Below are 17,254 nucleotides of genomic sequence, written 5' to 3' on the forward strand. Positions count from 1 at the left end.
AAATGGGCGGTACTCCATGGGACATGACTTGAAACTGACTGGACTATGACATTCAGCCACAGGACAAAATGTCTAGAACAGCCACAGCTAGCGTAGCACTGTGGTGGTGTGTTGCCCGATTACCCCACTTCAGCTCAGTGTTCAACACCATTGTCCCAGACATCCTCCACTCCAAACTCACTCAGCTCACTCTACCAGCCCCCATTTGTCAGTGGATCACACATTTCCTGACAGACAGGAACCAGCTGGTGAGGCTGGGGAAAATCACATCTAGCACCCAGACAATCAGCACTAGTGCCCCCCAGGGGTGTGCTCACCCCTCCGCTCTTCTCCCTCTGCACAAATGACTGCATCTCGGGAGACTCGCCTGTTAAACTCCTGAAGTTTGCAGACGACACAACAATCATCAGCCTCATCCGGGATGGTGAAGAGTCTGCAGGTTCAACAGTTGGCCCTAAGATGCGGTCAAAACAACCCGGAGCTGAGCAAACTCAAAGCTGTGGAGATGACAGTGGACTTCGGGAGGAGCCCCCCAACACTGCCTCCCCTCACCTTACTCAACAGCACTTTGTCTGTTGTGGAAACCTTCAGGTTTCTGGGATCCACAATCTCCCAGGGCTAAAGTGAGTGCCCAACACAGACACAATCATCAAAAAGATCCAGTAGAGGATGTACTTCCTGCGCCAGCTCAGGAAGTTCAACCTGCCTCAGGAGCTGCTGATTCAGATATACTCTGCAGTAATCCTGTTCTCTTCACATCCATCACTGTCTGGTTTGAATTGGCCACCAAATAGGACAGAAACAGACTACAACGGATAGTCAGAACTGCAGAGAAAATCACTGGTGCCAACCCACCGTCCATTCAGGACTTGTACATCTCCACAGTCAGGAAACGGGCAGGCAACATCACTGCAGACCCTAGTCCCAACCTGTTCCAAATCCTCCCCTCTGATAGGTGCTACAGAGCACTGTGCCCCAAAACAACCAGATTTCAGAAGTTTCTTTTCACAAGCCGTCACTCTGATGAACACTTAAAACAGTCATACACTGTCAGAAACAATCCCCATATAATATATCTGTAACACTGAACATCTACTGTACCTACAAATACTTATATCCATCTATCCATCTATCTATCCACACATACATAATTGTAAAGTAGTAGTTTAAACACAGTTTTAACATCTCATCGACAAAAATAAATCTAAGCACACTGTATATACTGTATATTATATGCATGCATATTCTGTCATGTCCATCTACCTCATGTATAAACAGTAACCATTTAACATATCTATTCCACCATCTTTGCACTCTGCGCCATTGTATTATTGTCTACCTGTTACGTCATTGTTGTTGTTTTTTTCATATACATCTGTATATGTGCATAGTAGTTAAATTTGTATGTTTAGCTTGTCTTTGTTTTAGCTGTATGTCTATTCTGTGTAAACACATGGAGAGCAGTGGAGGAACTGGAGTCGAATTCCTTGAACGTGTTGTCCTACACATACTCGGCCAAATAAAACCCATTCTGATTTTGATTCTTAAGATTTAAAAAAAAGGAAAAAGAAAGATAATTTGAAAGAACAGGTGGCAAATATTTCCATAGCAGCCAACATCTTTTTTTCCCTCTTCTTCTACATCTGCAAACTGATGTGTTTTCCCTGCATTTCTGGCGCATCTCGCCAAGAACTCGGGTTGGCACCATCACCCATGCCGGCCGTGCTGCCAACACTCTTGCTGGATTTGGGATACACACACACACACACACACACGCACTGTCTTGATGGTCACAGATGTAGCGATGACCAGCCCATCTCCTCCAGGTGTTGCTTTATGGCTGTGTCACTTTGAGCCTGAGTCCATCTGCCACACTCGGCAAAGGAAGAAAACCGAGCTTGTCTGCTTTTCACACATGCGCTCACACACGTACACATCTACGCACAAAAAAACATAAAATAAAATGCAATAACAGCTGAGGACGTTTTTACTTGGTTTCGTATTCATTTTTCAGCTAGGACATACACTCACTGGCCACTTTATTAGGTACACCTTGCTAGTACCGGGTTGGACCCCCTTTTGCCTTCAGACTGCCTTAATCCTTCCTGGCATAGATTCAACAAGGTACTGGAAACATTCCTCAGAGAGTTTGGTCCATATTGACATGATAGCATCACGCAGTTGCTGCAGATTTGTCGGCTGCACATCCATGATGCGAATCTCCCGGTCCACCACATCCCAAAGGTGCTCTATTGGATTGAGATCTGGTGGCTGTGGAGGCCATTTGAGTGCAGTGAACTCATTGTCATGTTCAAGAAACCAGTCTGAGATGATTCGAGCTTTATGACATGGCGCATTATCCTGCTGGAAGTAGCCATCAGAAGATGGGAACACTGTGGTCATAAAGGGATGGACATGGTCAGCAACAATACTCAGGTAGGCTGTGGCGTTGAAACGATGCTCAATTGGTACTAAGGGGTCCAAAGTGTGCCAAGAAAATATCCCCCACACCATTACACCACCACCACCAGCCTGAACCGTTGATACAAGGCAGGAAGGATCCATGCTTTCACGTTGTTGACACCAAATTCTGACCCTACCATCCGAATGTCGCAGCAGAAATCGAGACTCATCAGACCAGGCAACGTTTTTCCAATCTTCTATTGTCTAATTTTGGTGAGCCTGTGCAAATTGTAGCCTCAGTTTCCTGTTCTTAGCTGACAGGAGTGGCACCCGGTGTGGTCTTCTGCTGCTGTAGCCCATCTGCCTCAAGGTTCGACATGTTGTGCGTTCAGAGATGCTCTTCTGCATACCTCGGTTGTAATGAGTGGTTATTTGAGTTACTGTTGTCTTTCTATCAGCTCGAACCAGTCTGGCCATTCTCCTCTGACCTCTGGCATTAACAAGGCATTTTCGCCCACAGAACTGCCGCTCACTGGATATTTTCTCTTTTTCGGACCATTCTCTGTAAACCCTAGAGATGGTTGTGCGTGAAAATCCCAGTAGATCAGCAGTTTCTGAAATACTCAGACCAGCCCGTCTGGCACCAACAACCATGCCACGTTCAAAGTCACTTAAATCACCTTTCTTCCCCATTCTGATGCTCGGTTTGAACTGCAGCAGATCGTCTTGACCATGTCTACATGCCTAAATGCATTGAGTTGCTGCCATGTGATTGGCTGATTAGAAATTTGTGTTAACGAGCAGTTGGGCAGGTGTGCCTAATAAAGTGGCCGGTGAGTGTACACACGTCATTCACACAGGGCTTGCATGGCCTGTCTTCCCTGCTGACCCGTCCAGACTCCAGTATGGTAGGTGCACTTGCTGGCTGCAAGTTACTTTTGTTTGGTTTGATCGCTCACTCCAAAGTACTGGCATAAAAGACCACATCATGGATCCCATTAAAATGGGCTCTGTCCCCCAACAACAGATGTCTCAGGCTGTAGGACCCATGGTCCTTATGGTCAGTGTTACCAGAAAATATTTTGGTCATCCTTCAGTCAACACTCTTGAAGGATAATATTTATCAACTTCTCTGCAACAACAGGCGCTGATCTGGAATCAGTTCACAGGAGGTTACATATCTGTACAGACACCATAAGGTCATTTTGAAGGAAACTGATCTCAGTGATTAGCATTCTTTCTCCTTATTTCTATTGATGCCATTCATTGATATCCTAAACCTGAGTATTGCCTTCTCTGTTTTAATTTTAATTTTTTTTAATTTCCCCCTTTTTCTCGCCAGTTGTATCTGGCCAACTACCCCACTCTTCCGAGCCGTTACGGTCACTGCTCCACCCCCCCTGCCGATCCAGGAGGGCTGCAGACCACCACATGCCTCCTCTGATACATGTGGAGTCGCCAGCCGCTTCTTTTCACCTGAAAGTGAGGAGTTTTGCCAGGGGGCCGTAGCGCGTGGGAGGATCACACTAGTCCCCCCAGTACCCCCCCCCCCATAGGCATCCCGACTGTCCAGAGGAGGTGCTAGTGCAGCGACCAGGACACATGCCCACATGCCACTTCCGATGGCCTCACCATCCCACTTCTGACACCAATGTAGCGAAGTCGGAGGGTAGCTGGGAACTGCTGCAGCCGGGATGCGAACCTGGGTCTCCCGCACCATGGGCGACTACGTTAACCAGTCAACTAAAGGGTCCGACCCGCATGCCCACATCTGGCTTCTCACCCGCAGACACAGCCAATTGTGTCTGTTGGGACGCTCGACTAAGCCGGAGGTAACACGTGGATTCAAACCGGCGATCCCTGTGTTGGTAGGCCGGATGCGCATTCTCTGTTTTATAATCATAACCCTACAGTCATAACTAATCACGCTCTCATATCTCTCAGAAACTTTGTTTATGTGCAAAGCTAGTCCTGGGACCTGAGTCAGAGGCATCCCATCCTAGTAGCATTGTTTAGGCTCTGTGATCCGTCATCCCAACAGGCAATACGATAGTGTGTGTGTGTGTGGGGGGGGGGGGGGGCGCTATGGCTCAATTAGAACTGAGTCTAAACGGTGGGGTGTGTTTTCCTCCTCCACATACATGCATTTTTAATCACAGGCGTCCTATTCATAACAATGCAAAGCAGACATGAATGAACGCAGTGAGTTACGGTTTCTGAAAAAGACTCAAAGGTCGACCTCCAAAAGTGATCAAAGTTGAGATGCTCGTCACTATTTCATGCATATTTACGCTTCGTGTAATTAAAGGTAATGGGGAGGTTAAGGTATATTTGATCAACACGTGGGCCTCTGTCCTTTATCAAGGATTTGAGGAGCAGTGGTAGACACTTCAAAAGTGCTACTGGTGATTAAATCCATAATATTTGGTGTTTAGTTTCAGTTATTCAAAATTTGTCACTTATCATGCAGTTCAGCAGAGCTATTTTCATTAAAATTTTTAGCCAACTTTTCATAATTCATGCGTTGTTTGTTCTGTAGATAGTTATGATAATTGATGTGACTTGATGATTGTTAATAATTGCACAAAACTGGAGGAGCAGGCCAGTATTTTCTGTCAAATTGTTCTGGTTTTCCTCTCGGTTTTTCCTCTTTTAGCTCTTAGTGGCCCCCTGTGTCCCTGCTATGTCTCCATCTTTCTTTTCCTATCCTTATATCTTTCTTTTTGCACTGTTGTAACTAAGCCTTGCCTACAAACCTCTCTCTCTTGCCCCCCCCCCCCCTACCGCATCTTAACATCCATGTGTCTGCCAGCCCTACCTCCCTCTTATACCGTACCCTGGGTCCTCCGTCATGCGGAGATGAATGGTGCTCTGTCACTCGCCAGGCTCTTCAGAGGGCCGGCACCCTGTACGAAGAAAGTGCCAGTCATTAATGGGGGGGGAGAGGCAGGATGAAAAATGAGTTCATTTACGGGCAAGTCCTGTGAGCCGCGTAACGTCAGCAGCTCCCAACCCCCCGCCACCCCTTCTTCTCTTCCTCCCATCTCCACTGTAGGAGCCTGGGGTGGGGGGTGGGCGTTACTCAGCAGATTTTCAGCCTAGTAAAAGGTGGCTGCTGCTTGCGAGAGGAAGCTCGCACGGGCCTGCGGAGGGAAAGATGAGTTGAAAGAAAGGGTGAGGGAAGAGGAAACGAGGGGAGGTGTTAGCAGTGTGAGAATGAGATGGGGGCCGGATGAATCACGCTGGTAATGCCAGGATGAATTCGAGCCAAAGATTACCGCCTCTTCTTACGGCTAATACCGCATGTCAAGTACTGCAGCAAACCAGTGCTGTCACATGCAGGATTTCAGTCCTTGGACGACTTCAACAGGTAGTAAATGTACGCCAGGTATTATGTGACTAGTTTGGGATTCAAATAATCAATTTGCCAATAATAAGGTAATAAGCATACATATCTATTTCCTATATTACTACACCTACACCCTTTTTGCTGACATTTTAAATAGCGAGTTGCAGGAACAGTCTCAACTCAAGTCTATCCCTATTCTATATTCACTGCTAATGTATTACTTAGATAGGTTTCATTTTCACAGTCATCCATCCGCTTCTTCATAATGGACACACCGATTCAGCTTGCCATCCTGAGTTCAAGGCAATTAATAGGGGATAAATCTGGAAGCCACATTAATTGCAAAAAAAAAAAAGCCCCATGGTTCAGCCAAAGCTAAAATGATGCCACAGCAGTCTATCATAGTGAAATGGAGTGGTCATTTTTAAAATTCAGTTTTTTACGGTCGGTTACAAGCGATTGCCAGAAGTCACTCCACCCTGGCGCAGCAAAGCAAACACCAAGAGGCGCTCTACCAGTAATAACAAATGTAAATTTTTAAAATGACCACTTGAATTCGCTAATACAGACTGCTGTAGCATTACGTTAGATTTGGCTGAACCATAAAGTGTTTTTTGCAGCCAACAAGGAGTGTGGATTTATCCCCCATTAATTGTACTGCACTGTGTGTCCAGCATCTAAAAAAGGACAGACGTCTGTGAAAATGAAACCTACCTATGTCTTTATGCATGCTCAATAATCCAGGTGAGGAAATCGCAGAAAGGTGAATCAGTTCATCTGGACACAAGGTTTATTGAGAGAAATGTTTCATCACTCATCTAACTGACCGCTCCATAGACTGAAGAGGTCAACTGACTGCAGGTATCCCCACCCTTATAAACAATACAGTGGCATAACGACCGAAACCAATGATGTTTCATATGCAAATTGCCGTGATCACAAACAAGAGTTACAATGGCCGTGTGTACTGTTCACAGAGGATTGGGGAATAGTTGCAATCACAGCTTTGTAAGATGGTGACAGATGTACTCTTAGCCCTCCACCCCCCACTTCCTCGGTTCAGGGATGGTCGTTCCCTCTTCACATAGATAACCTCTTTGACTCGCCGTTCAAACCAGCGTTCCTCCCTATCAAGGATGTGCACATCCTCAACCTTGAAAGAGTGGCCACTGGCCTGTAGATGGGTGGAGACTGCAGAGTCCTGGCCTGGCGTGTTAGCTCTTCTACATTATGCCATCTTCTTGGCCAGCGTCTGTTTACTTTCCCCAATGTACAAGTCACGGCAATCCTCCTGGCACTTAAAAGCGTACACTATATTGCTGTTTATGCCAGCAGATCCGATCCTTGGGGTGGACCAATTTCTGGCTCAGCTTGTTTTGGCGTTTGAAAGCAACTGAGATGTGGTGTTTGGAAAATACGCATCTCAACTGTTCCGACATGCCTGCCACATACAGAATCACCACTGGTTTACGCTTAGACAGCTGTTGTCCTTCTCCTCTCTTCGATCGTCTGGTGCACTGTTTGGGCATCTTCCTGGCTTTGACAAACGCCCAGTTAGGATAACCACACCTAACCAGGGCCTGTTTAATGTGGGATTTCACCCTTTCCCCGGCCACTGTGTAAGTGGGGACATTGTCAGCTCGGTGGTACAGTGTCCTGATGACTCCTAGTTTGTGCTGCAGTGGATGGTGAGAGTCAAACCTTAAGAAGTGATCAGTATATGTTGGTTTATGGTAAACATCAACAATCAAATGTCCCCCATCACCAACTGCAATTTCAGAGTCTAAAAAGGCTGACCTGTCATTTTTCACATCCTCCCTGGTGAACTTGATGTGGTTGTCCACAGAGTTAATGTGGTCGGTGAAATGTGGTACATCCTGAGATTTAATTTTAACCCAGGTGTCATCCACATATTTGAACCAATGGCTAGGTGGTGTCCCTGGATAGGACATCAGAGCCCTCTTTTCCACTTCCTCCATACACAAGTTGGCCACTATAGGTGAGACTGGGGAACCCATAGCACACCCATGCTTCTGGCTATAGTACTGTATGTGAAGTATGTGGACTGAAGACATAGTTTCAGGAGCAGACACACTTAGTCAGTGCTAAGGGTGGTCCTATTGCTAAGGGTGGGGTTGTTTTGTAATTTCATAGACTACCTCCACTGTTTCAGCAACAGGAACACATGTGAAGAGACGTAACATCATAAGAGACCATTGTTTCATCCCCCTCCATAATGATGTCCCTCACCTAATCTACAAAATCCAATGTGATGTTCATTGCTGCCTACCTACCAACGGGTTAAGAACAGATGCCAGAAACTTGGAAACCTACCTAGGTACTACATGAACGGTGAGTACACACTAGGGACAGACTTCAAAAATTGTCAGACGGTCCTTTAAGATGACATAACAAAGGAAGTGAAATATATGGATTTTAGGCTACAGAGTTGCAGGAGCTTAGCTTCAGCACTGTGTCAACAAACATCCACCACTGAAGCGTCCTTGAGCAAGAAGACTGATTCCCTACAATTACCAGGTCTGCTTCTGAATTGAGAGAGAAAATAGTCTTTCATAACAAAGGACAGAAGACTGAGTAAAACCCAACGATGGCATCCGTCTCATGAATATCACATTCAGAGTCTGCCTGGCCAGCTGTTGGACACCAACAGTAAATGATGATGATCTCTGTGAAATCAGGGGGCTAAAATTGGATTACAAGCTCAATAGAGTGTTTATCATTGTGTTTTGTGAAAGAGCGAAGAAAGCAAGTGAGAGAAAAAGAAAGAAGGGAAGAGAAACAGACCAAGGGAGGGAGGAAGACAGGAAAAATGACTCAGGGAGAAATAAAGGACCTTTTCAGTAAAGCCGGTGGGGTGAAAACATAGTGCAGGTGTGTTGTGCTTTGTGTGTGGTGGTGTTCCTCTGTAATTTAATTTCATACATCATAAATGCCACTTTGAGACGTAGTCAGGCGTGTGGCAACGTGAAAGAGGAAGCCATAAATTAAATCAAAGCCATTTCCTCTTTTCTCTCCGTCCAACTTCTGCCTAATTCACTGTGCCTAGCTGGAGGAGACTGAGGTGCTGGGAGGACTGATTAATGCTGCTCTAAATATTAAACTCAGCCCGAGTAGTTAGCTATAGTCTTCATAACAACACTTATGCATGCATGTGCATACGCAGAGGAAAAGAGAGCGGGTCAGATAGACTGAGGCAAAGACATAGGGAAACAAAAAAACAGCAAATGCAGAAGGCAAGACCAGGTCTTTGTCCGCAAGCTTGAAACCGCATTTCAGAAAATTTCTGAATAACGTCACCTGTGGAAATTTGTTTCATGCCCATGTCTCTTCTCATTTAGCAACTAATGTAAAAGCAAGAAACCGAGTATATGGCGAAAACCATATAAACCATATATGGCCAATGTTGAAATTGTGGCCAATTTGTTACAGGGATAGTCAGTGGTAGTGTCTATAATGTGAATTCCTAGATCAGTGTTTCCCAACCCAGTCCTCAAGGAACCCCTATCCTGCAGATTTTCTTTGCAACCCTGAATAGGTACCTGTTTGCAGTTATTCAACCAATCAGCAATGAATTATGTCATATGTTGCACACCTTGCATAATTAAGTGCTGTGAGATGATCGGTTGAGTAAGTACAAGCAGGGCTACCTATACAGGGTTACAATCAAACCTGCGGGATAGGGGTTCCTTGAGGACTGGGTTGGGAAATGCTGTCCTAGGTAGTAAATATTCATCTGCAATTTTCTGTAGTGGTCTCAGTAATATTTGTTGTTAAAGTGTACTGACGTAGTGTATCACATCACATGGTTAAGCTATGTCTGAATAAAAAAAATGACCACCCTACATCACCACCCCAGTCCAAGGATTCTAAAAACAGGAACTGTGTGGGATGTGCTTATGATAATAGGTGACACCACTTTCAAGAGGCATGTCCGTCCCACATGTGCCCAGTTTGACATTCTGATAGCCCAGCTGAGGGAGACAGGGCTCAGAGAAGACCATCAGGCTGATGGTTGCCCTGAGGTACTTCTAAACAAGAAGGTTCTGATATTTCTCTGGTATATGGCCAATCAAAACACCTTCAGAGAAATATCAGATAAACTCGATGAGTCCCAAGGGGCAGCCCATGGTGTGATTATTGAGATCCTGGATGCTGTGTGTCAAATTGCATCCCACTACATCATCTGGCCCTCGGACTGCCAGAAGACAGCCATCAGCGCATCCTTTGAAAGAGTCTGTGTCATCAGAAACATCATTGGAGCTACTGATGGTTGCCACAGTAGAATTCAGAGGCCACGGATTCGGGGTGATGACTACATCGACCAAAAAGTGTACTACTCCATGCTGCTGCAGGGCATTGTGGATGAGATGGGAAGTTTTATAGACATTTTCACTGGGCCACCAGGGAGGGTCCATGATGCATGGATGTTAAGGATCTCCCCATTCTACTCCTCCTGGCCAGAGAAAATGAGGAACTACAGGCTACTGGGAGACAGCGCATATATTGGCGAAGCATTCCCTTTCATTGTCAGCCCGCTAAGAGATAATGGTGCCCAAACAGTTGCCAAGCTACAGGACAATGCCTCTGTAAGATGTGGGACGGTCATTGTTGAGAACTGCTTTGGCCGACTAAAGTGCACATGGAGGTGCATATGAGACCTGCAGAACATCAAAATCGATGCTGTGGTCAAACTGATTGTGGCAGCATGCACACTACAATATATGCATATGGAGTCTGTATAGGAGTGCGAAGAACATCACCATGGCTGCCCAAGGGAGGACGACAGTAATGAGTGAAAAATAAAGCTGGTCCTTATGCCAGCGTCGATAGGTCCTTATGGGCAGTACACTAGTACTTCCCACCTTCATTTTTGTTAATAGGAGTAAATACTTAAAAATATGCTAATTGATTGCTACCTTATCCTTTATTAGTCCATAGTCAGAAGTTCCATCCTCTCCATATCTGCACTGCACAAAAAGCCCAGAGTGATGTATTAGGAGTTAATTTCCACCATTAAATATATTTCCTCGCATTGCTGCCTACTTATTCATCACACTTCCACAAAATACAGTTGACACTTTATTGCAAATTTTGTGTAACTTAGGTAGGAAGCTTGTACAAAGATTAGAAAGGTATACAAAGATTAGAAAGACTGAAGATGTCACGTAGTTGAGTGATGAAATGTATCTGTCAGTAAACGTATCCAGATGAACTGATTCATCCTTCTTGATTTTCTGGATTATTGAGCATGCATCAAGACATTAGAAAGGTGTGTTCAACCAGTATAACACACCAAAATGCAGTGAAACTCACATTTAACTTGGCCTGGTCCAAGTCATTACTTGATATTTGCATAACTCAAAATCACAGTAACTGTTACAATAACATAGAATTAAATCATAAAATGCTCGTTCACGCTTGAATAAAAACAAAAACTTCAGGCAAGTTTACCAACATTTCACAGGGAGCCTCAAAAATAAAAATTAAGTCTTAAATCACTTGTTCTTAGAAACTGGAATAAGGCGAAGAACGCATATGCTCCGAAACCCATCAAGCTTTATTACAGCATCTCAAGGAAGGCCCACATAATTCTCTCAAATGACCGTTGAGAGGACTTCATTTGCTGGAGCAGCTCACCGTGCCTAGACCGGCTGGCTGCTTCAGACTGCCTCAGGATGTCCATCAGTTGGCCACAATGGCCAGCCTCTGCTCTCAGTCTTCCTCATTGAGGGATCATTTTAATGGGTTGTGGAGACCCAGAATGGACAGTATGGAACTCTGGGCCATCAGTTCCCAAGGCCTCAGGCCTTCTTGAGTTGAACCCCCTCTGCTGTGGTAACAACTGGATAGCTAACCTCATGGTTGCCCCCCAGAAGAAGCTCCATCTCTGAATAATATTGGAAGCGCATAGTGCCACTTCCTGTGGTACAATTGTTATCATTCACTTTTTTATAACCATCTTCCAGAGTAGACTGTTTTCTTGTAACCCTGTCAAGGTCAAATTTCTCTCTTGAACTGTTCAGACAGCTTCATTGCCATCTCTTCCCAAAACAACTTATTCTTCTTCTTCTTCTTCCCTCTTACATATTTAACCCTGGCATTTAATTCAGCTAGAGCTTTTCGTAAAGCCCTCCCATCTCCCTCCAGGTGTTGCCTCATTAAATGCATAAGGAACAGGGTGTGTTCACAACTAAAACCCATATTGGGGGCATGGGGGTAGTAGGTGAGACCTCGTCTATTGGCTGCTTTTGTCCCTCACAGACATCCTCAAAACCTAGATAAAGAATAAACAACAATGGTCTAAAACCTTTTAAGTCATTTTAAAAAATATCAACTACCCTGCTGCTTCATAGACCTTTTATATGGACAGCAGTGGTCAGGTAGTAGCCCTCCACACCAGTGGCTTGATAGAAGGGACCTTCTAATGGAGGAGTCCTGGCTTCATGAACAAATAGGCCTATGCTCTTGTCTGCATACATCAATGAATGCCATGCAAGAGAAAATAGAGGAAACAACTTAACTGGCTGAGTTCTGTTATCTAATCTGGTTAGGGGAAAACTGATGGAAATGACAGGTTTATTAACATTGGGCCAAGTGTTAAGCTATGGGCATAGGCTGTATATTACACAATAATAAACTAAACAGAAATGTTGCATTCCATGAATGTCATCTAAAATGCATGGCCTCTGAAGTTAGTTAACTTACTTTAATATTTTTGTTGGTTTGAATCACATCTACAGCCAATTATGTTCATATCGATGAAGCTCGAGTAGACTAGTGGGCTAATATCAATTATTACAACCGTCTTTGCAAAAACTGTAATACTGGCAACTTCACTAATATATTAAGAAGTCAAACATATCACATACAATAGTAACTTGTTAAAAGTAATTAAATAGCGTTTGTAATATTACTGTCTTGCCAGTCACGACAGAGGACGCCATGATTGTAGTTGTTATGATGTCAATTCGGGTAAATCGGGGCACTATATTTCTGCACGAGTTTCCAGACAAAAAAAAATCTGACCCGGCCATGCGTTCAAATCATATCTTCCGAGTCAGAGCTTGTAATTTCCCGATTTCCGGCGTATCATGAACGCAGCATTTAACTGTGCGCTCTCCCTCATGCCTCTCGGCGCTCGGCCGACCAATCGTTTAGCTTCAGTGACGTTGCTGGTCACCTGATCCAGCGGCCCAATCATGTCAAACATGATCACTCAGTCACTCAGCGACATTCGTGTTTGTAGGGCTGGCCTGTTGTTGGTCCGGTCCAGTCAAAAAAAAGTGTCTTTCACCAAATTCAAATACAAAACTAAGTTTAGAATTTTGAACTTCGGGATAACTACTGCCGGAGGTGCTGAGGGAGCACAGTATTACTATTTCATCACCTTTCAGTATTACCATGCTGTTTCATCTCAGCAGGTGCCGTTTCATTGAATGGCTGCGAATGTGCAATTTTTCTTGACTATGTAGCACCGAACTTTATGACAGGGGTGTAAAGTCTAGTGTACTGTAGATCTTCATCAACATTGAGTTCTCAGTGACTTTTTGTCACTGACAAGCCAATACCCTTCCTCTCCAGGAACAGCCAAGCAATGTTTATGAAAGAGTTTCCCCACAGGGCTCAGCCATTAGGCACTGTTGATTTCCTCCAGCACTGTTTAATTTCAGGCTCCAATTGGAAGTACACATTAAAACTTAATGGGTAGCTATTGATTACAAGATAAATAACACACATAACAATACAGGGCAGCTTTTGGTTTTCATTTACCTTTTTGTGTCTGTATTCCTTTTATTTATTTCTCACATCAACTATAAATCTACTTATTCAAGTTATTCAAAAGTTATTTCATATATATATATATATATATATATATATATATTTTAAGCCGGTGATTTTCATTTCGCATTTCACGAGTACATCGATGATTTGGAGGTGCTGTGAAATAAAGCCCACCACAGAGCTGTGGTTGGTGCAGCTGCGGCTTCCTTGTGCTGCTTCTTGCTCCGTGACTGTAGCCAGTGGCCTGTCAGGCAGCGGAGCAGGGGAAACGGTGGGATAAATGATTATTTATGATCTGCCACCACCCATCCTCTCAGCTATCCCCAGGCCCCATTCATTACTGCTGCAGGCTGCCACTGTTGCAGGAGCAAATGGGCACGCAAACAAGCGCACCCACAATTTCATTCGAACTCACGTGCACACACGCACGCACACACACACAACTTATGTGTGCACATGTATTGATGTATACCACATTCCTGGAAACACACACACACAAAACATATTTCACTTTTTCCATTTAAGGCCTATATAGTTCAGGCACAGTTTGCTGCCATATTTTGTGTTTCAACATTGTACAATAAGAGGTGTGCACTCATCTAAAAAAAAAAACAAAACAAAAAAACTCACCCAGTAGGAGATGCTCTCTCTTGAGAAACAAAGATGTCTGAGCGAGCCATCGCATCTTACACTTGTCATTTCTCTGCCTGGCATTAAGTGCCACATGGCTGACAAGTCTCTGTGGTATTTGTCTCTCTGTCCATGCGTCATGTTTTTCATTGTGCCAAACTTCCAGCAGTTGGACATAATAAATCCTGGGAAAACCAAGCGAGCTCAAGGTAGCTTAAATAATTGATCAGACTGAGCATGCAGCCTGGCAGCCAGCTCGCCTGATAGGCTACATGGAAATAACAATAAGATAGATACCACCACGCATCGGCGTTTGCTTGGGTTTGTGTGTGTTTTTCTGTTTGTCTGCACGGTTTTCGGGGTTTTTTTTCATCAAAAATCAATAACAGCAGGGAGATTTTTCTCCCACAAATTTTGAAGACGTATGCTCGGCTGCACACGTGGACACATGCATACACAAGAAGCATGCATAACACGCTCTCTCTCTCTCTCTCACACACACACACACACACACACACACACACACACACACACACACACACACACAATAACTTGGCTCTTTGCGCAGTGATGTTTTGTCTCCCCTTATATAAAACTAGAAAGTAAAGCCAGGACCGGGTAAAACACGATCCCTGGGAACAGCATTGACTCGCCAGCGTATTAAACTCTGGGACGGGTTGAACACAAGCTATTTCATGTTTTAAAAGCTTCTTGTGACGTTTTTTCTATAAAGACCAGAGTTAGGGGGTGCTTTAGATGGACTATACATCACATTCATCAAGAACTTGTTAAGAAAATGTATATATAAGTCCCTGGGCCCGAGTGATATGTTACAGCTGCTCCATTTAGCTTAAAATACATTGGTGCCGCTGGACACCGTAACTGTCCACTGGGCTTTGGAGACCACAGCATGGTGCGCCTGTAGGAGGAGTCCCACCATGATAACTCACATTAACTGTCCACAGTCTGCCATTATACAAGGGAAGGAAAGGGGAGTATTGAAGTGTGGTGTGGGGATGATGAATCAATATATTGGATGATAATATATTACGGGGGAGGAGACGTGCGCAAATGGTGTACCATTAGGGGGCCATCAACAGGGTCCTTCTTTGGCAGGAGAAATTGGGCAGGATTGTTCAAAATCTATATTGCAGATGGTCGGTCCTCAATATATAGGTACAATCACTCACCCGCGCTGCTCGGCAGTCATATGACAATTATTTGCATCTCTGAATGACTTTTGAGATTTATTGCTGATGAGCTGTTAAAGTTTGCTGTGGGAGGCGCCCCCGTGAAATCACTAGACCGAATTTTCAAGTAGCCTGACCCTAACTATATGCAAGGCTCAGCGTTTTCGGTTTTTATTTTTTCAAAGCCATCCAGCATGCCGAATTTCGCCACAAGAGGGCACTGTTACATAACCCCACACGAACAGGAACAACTTTCGGATCCGTGGAAACATAGAATCCCGGGTGAAAATCAGTTTAAACCGATCTGCTCCTTTAAAAAAAAAAAAATCCGGGTATTTTCCGGTGAAAATCGGTTAAAAACTAAAAAAAACGCTGAGCCTTGACTATAAGTAGCGAATCCAGGGGGCAGCCGGGAAGCGAACCCGGGTCGACCACTGTGTCCATGGTCTGGGCGACCCGGGTTCGGTGCCCGGCTGCGGCTGATTCCCGGCTGCCCCCTGAATTCGCTACATATATGTGTATGTTGCACACTCCCTCTGAACACACACTGGCTGGCGCAGAAAACTTTTCCAAGAGCAAGTGGAAAAAGGTGAAACAACGGCCAACTCACAATGCATCTCTCCGGACACCTTCTTTTATGAAATGTGTATCCCAACTGCATTAAAATCACCTGACAACAAACAATACAACGTGGGAAATAGCTGCGGGAGAAAAGCATCATTTTCACCTTTTCTTGGTGTCATCCTTTTTTCTCCCACTGGGATGGCCGATCAGTAATTACACACAAACTTCCCCTGGCTTACAATCTGTTTTTTCGCCCCCCCCTCCTTTCCTCTATCCTTCCCGTCTATCCTATTCTCCATGTGCTTTCACTCACTCTCTCACTCTCCCTTGCATGTCAACACCGTCAGGTCCCCTGGCACTGACAGAGCTATCCGCTGTTGCACCCCCCCCCCCTCCTCCCCTCCCCCCCCTGTCCCATTACAATGACAATAACAGATAAGAATATTTATTATGTTGGCTCACCATTCCCTGTTCCTCCAAACATCTCTCAGGGGACCCGGCTCTTCACTATCACCCTCAAAAGCCTCATTCAGTTAACAGGAAAAAAAAAAAACCCAAAAAAACCTCAACCCCTAGCCTTGACGCTCCCCTTTATCAGTTCTATGAAAGGAGAGCCAGAGCATGAAGGCGTCTCATCTCCTTTGCTCCCTTTCTCCTCTCTCAACTCCCCCTCCCCACTTTTAATTTTCATCTCTTTTCCTACTCATTTTGGAAAAAAAAAAGGAAATGGAAGGAGGGAGGGGGAGAGCAAATGAGTGTGGGACGCTGGCTTGTGATAACTGGCGTGCAGAATGGACATCTCCCTTGTTTATTGGCTTTTGAAATTCAATCCATTGTCTGGGACGGGAAGTGATAAAGGGAGTGGAAATACAGACGCTCTTATCGTGCCGGCTCAGTGAAAGGAACTTTTTTTCTTTTTCCCCCTCTCTCCTCCAGATGCCTTCATTTGTTGTGGGGTACGTTTGTTGTGTGCACACCGCCACATCCGAATAATGGTTTCTGAAAAATGCATTTCATTCAGCTGATTATTTGGGCCCAGCTATGCCACTTACTACTGAGCCGCGTCAGTGTGTGTAGTCATCACATTTAGTGGCGGCACACAATTGAAACTGGTCACACTTGTCTCTTAGGCTTTTCCCTGGACGTGTCATATTTAAAGGAATGAAAATGCTCCTTTTTTGTTTCCCAGATAATGAGCATGTTGAACTGTCAGTGGGAATTGTGGTCGATCTGTTGACCGCACCGGCTCTTTACTACCATATACTGCAGAAAGCAAAATATGATTGCAAATCAATGACACATGGCTCGGCTCGCA

The 17,254-nt window shown here is 44.7% G+C and overlaps 1 long non-coding RNA gene across 1 annotated transcript in view; it reads right to left on the reverse strand.

Moving 5' to 3' along the window:
- Window positions 1–16,578, reverse strand: part of LOC130134283 (uncharacterized) — a 30,564-nt gene extending 13,986 nt beyond the window's left edge. Inside the window, exons 1-2 of the long non-coding RNA XR_008814228.1 lie at window positions 16,402–16,578; window positions 5,240–5,309 (exon numbers count right to left, since the gene is read on the reverse strand). This is a non-coding gene — a long non-coding RNA (uncharacterized LOC130134283). The remainder of the gene's footprint in view (window positions 1–5,239; window positions 5,310–16,401) is intronic.
- Window positions 16,579–17,254: the final 676 nt, after the last annotated feature.

This window comes from Lampris incognitus, chromosome 2 (genome assembly GCF_029633865.1).
Source record: "Lampris incognitus isolate fLamInc1 chromosome 2, fLamInc1.hap2, whole genome shotgun sequence".
Classification (NCBI taxonomy): Eukaryota; Metazoa; Chordata; class Actinopteri; order Lampriformes; family Lampridae; genus Lampris; species Lampris incognitus.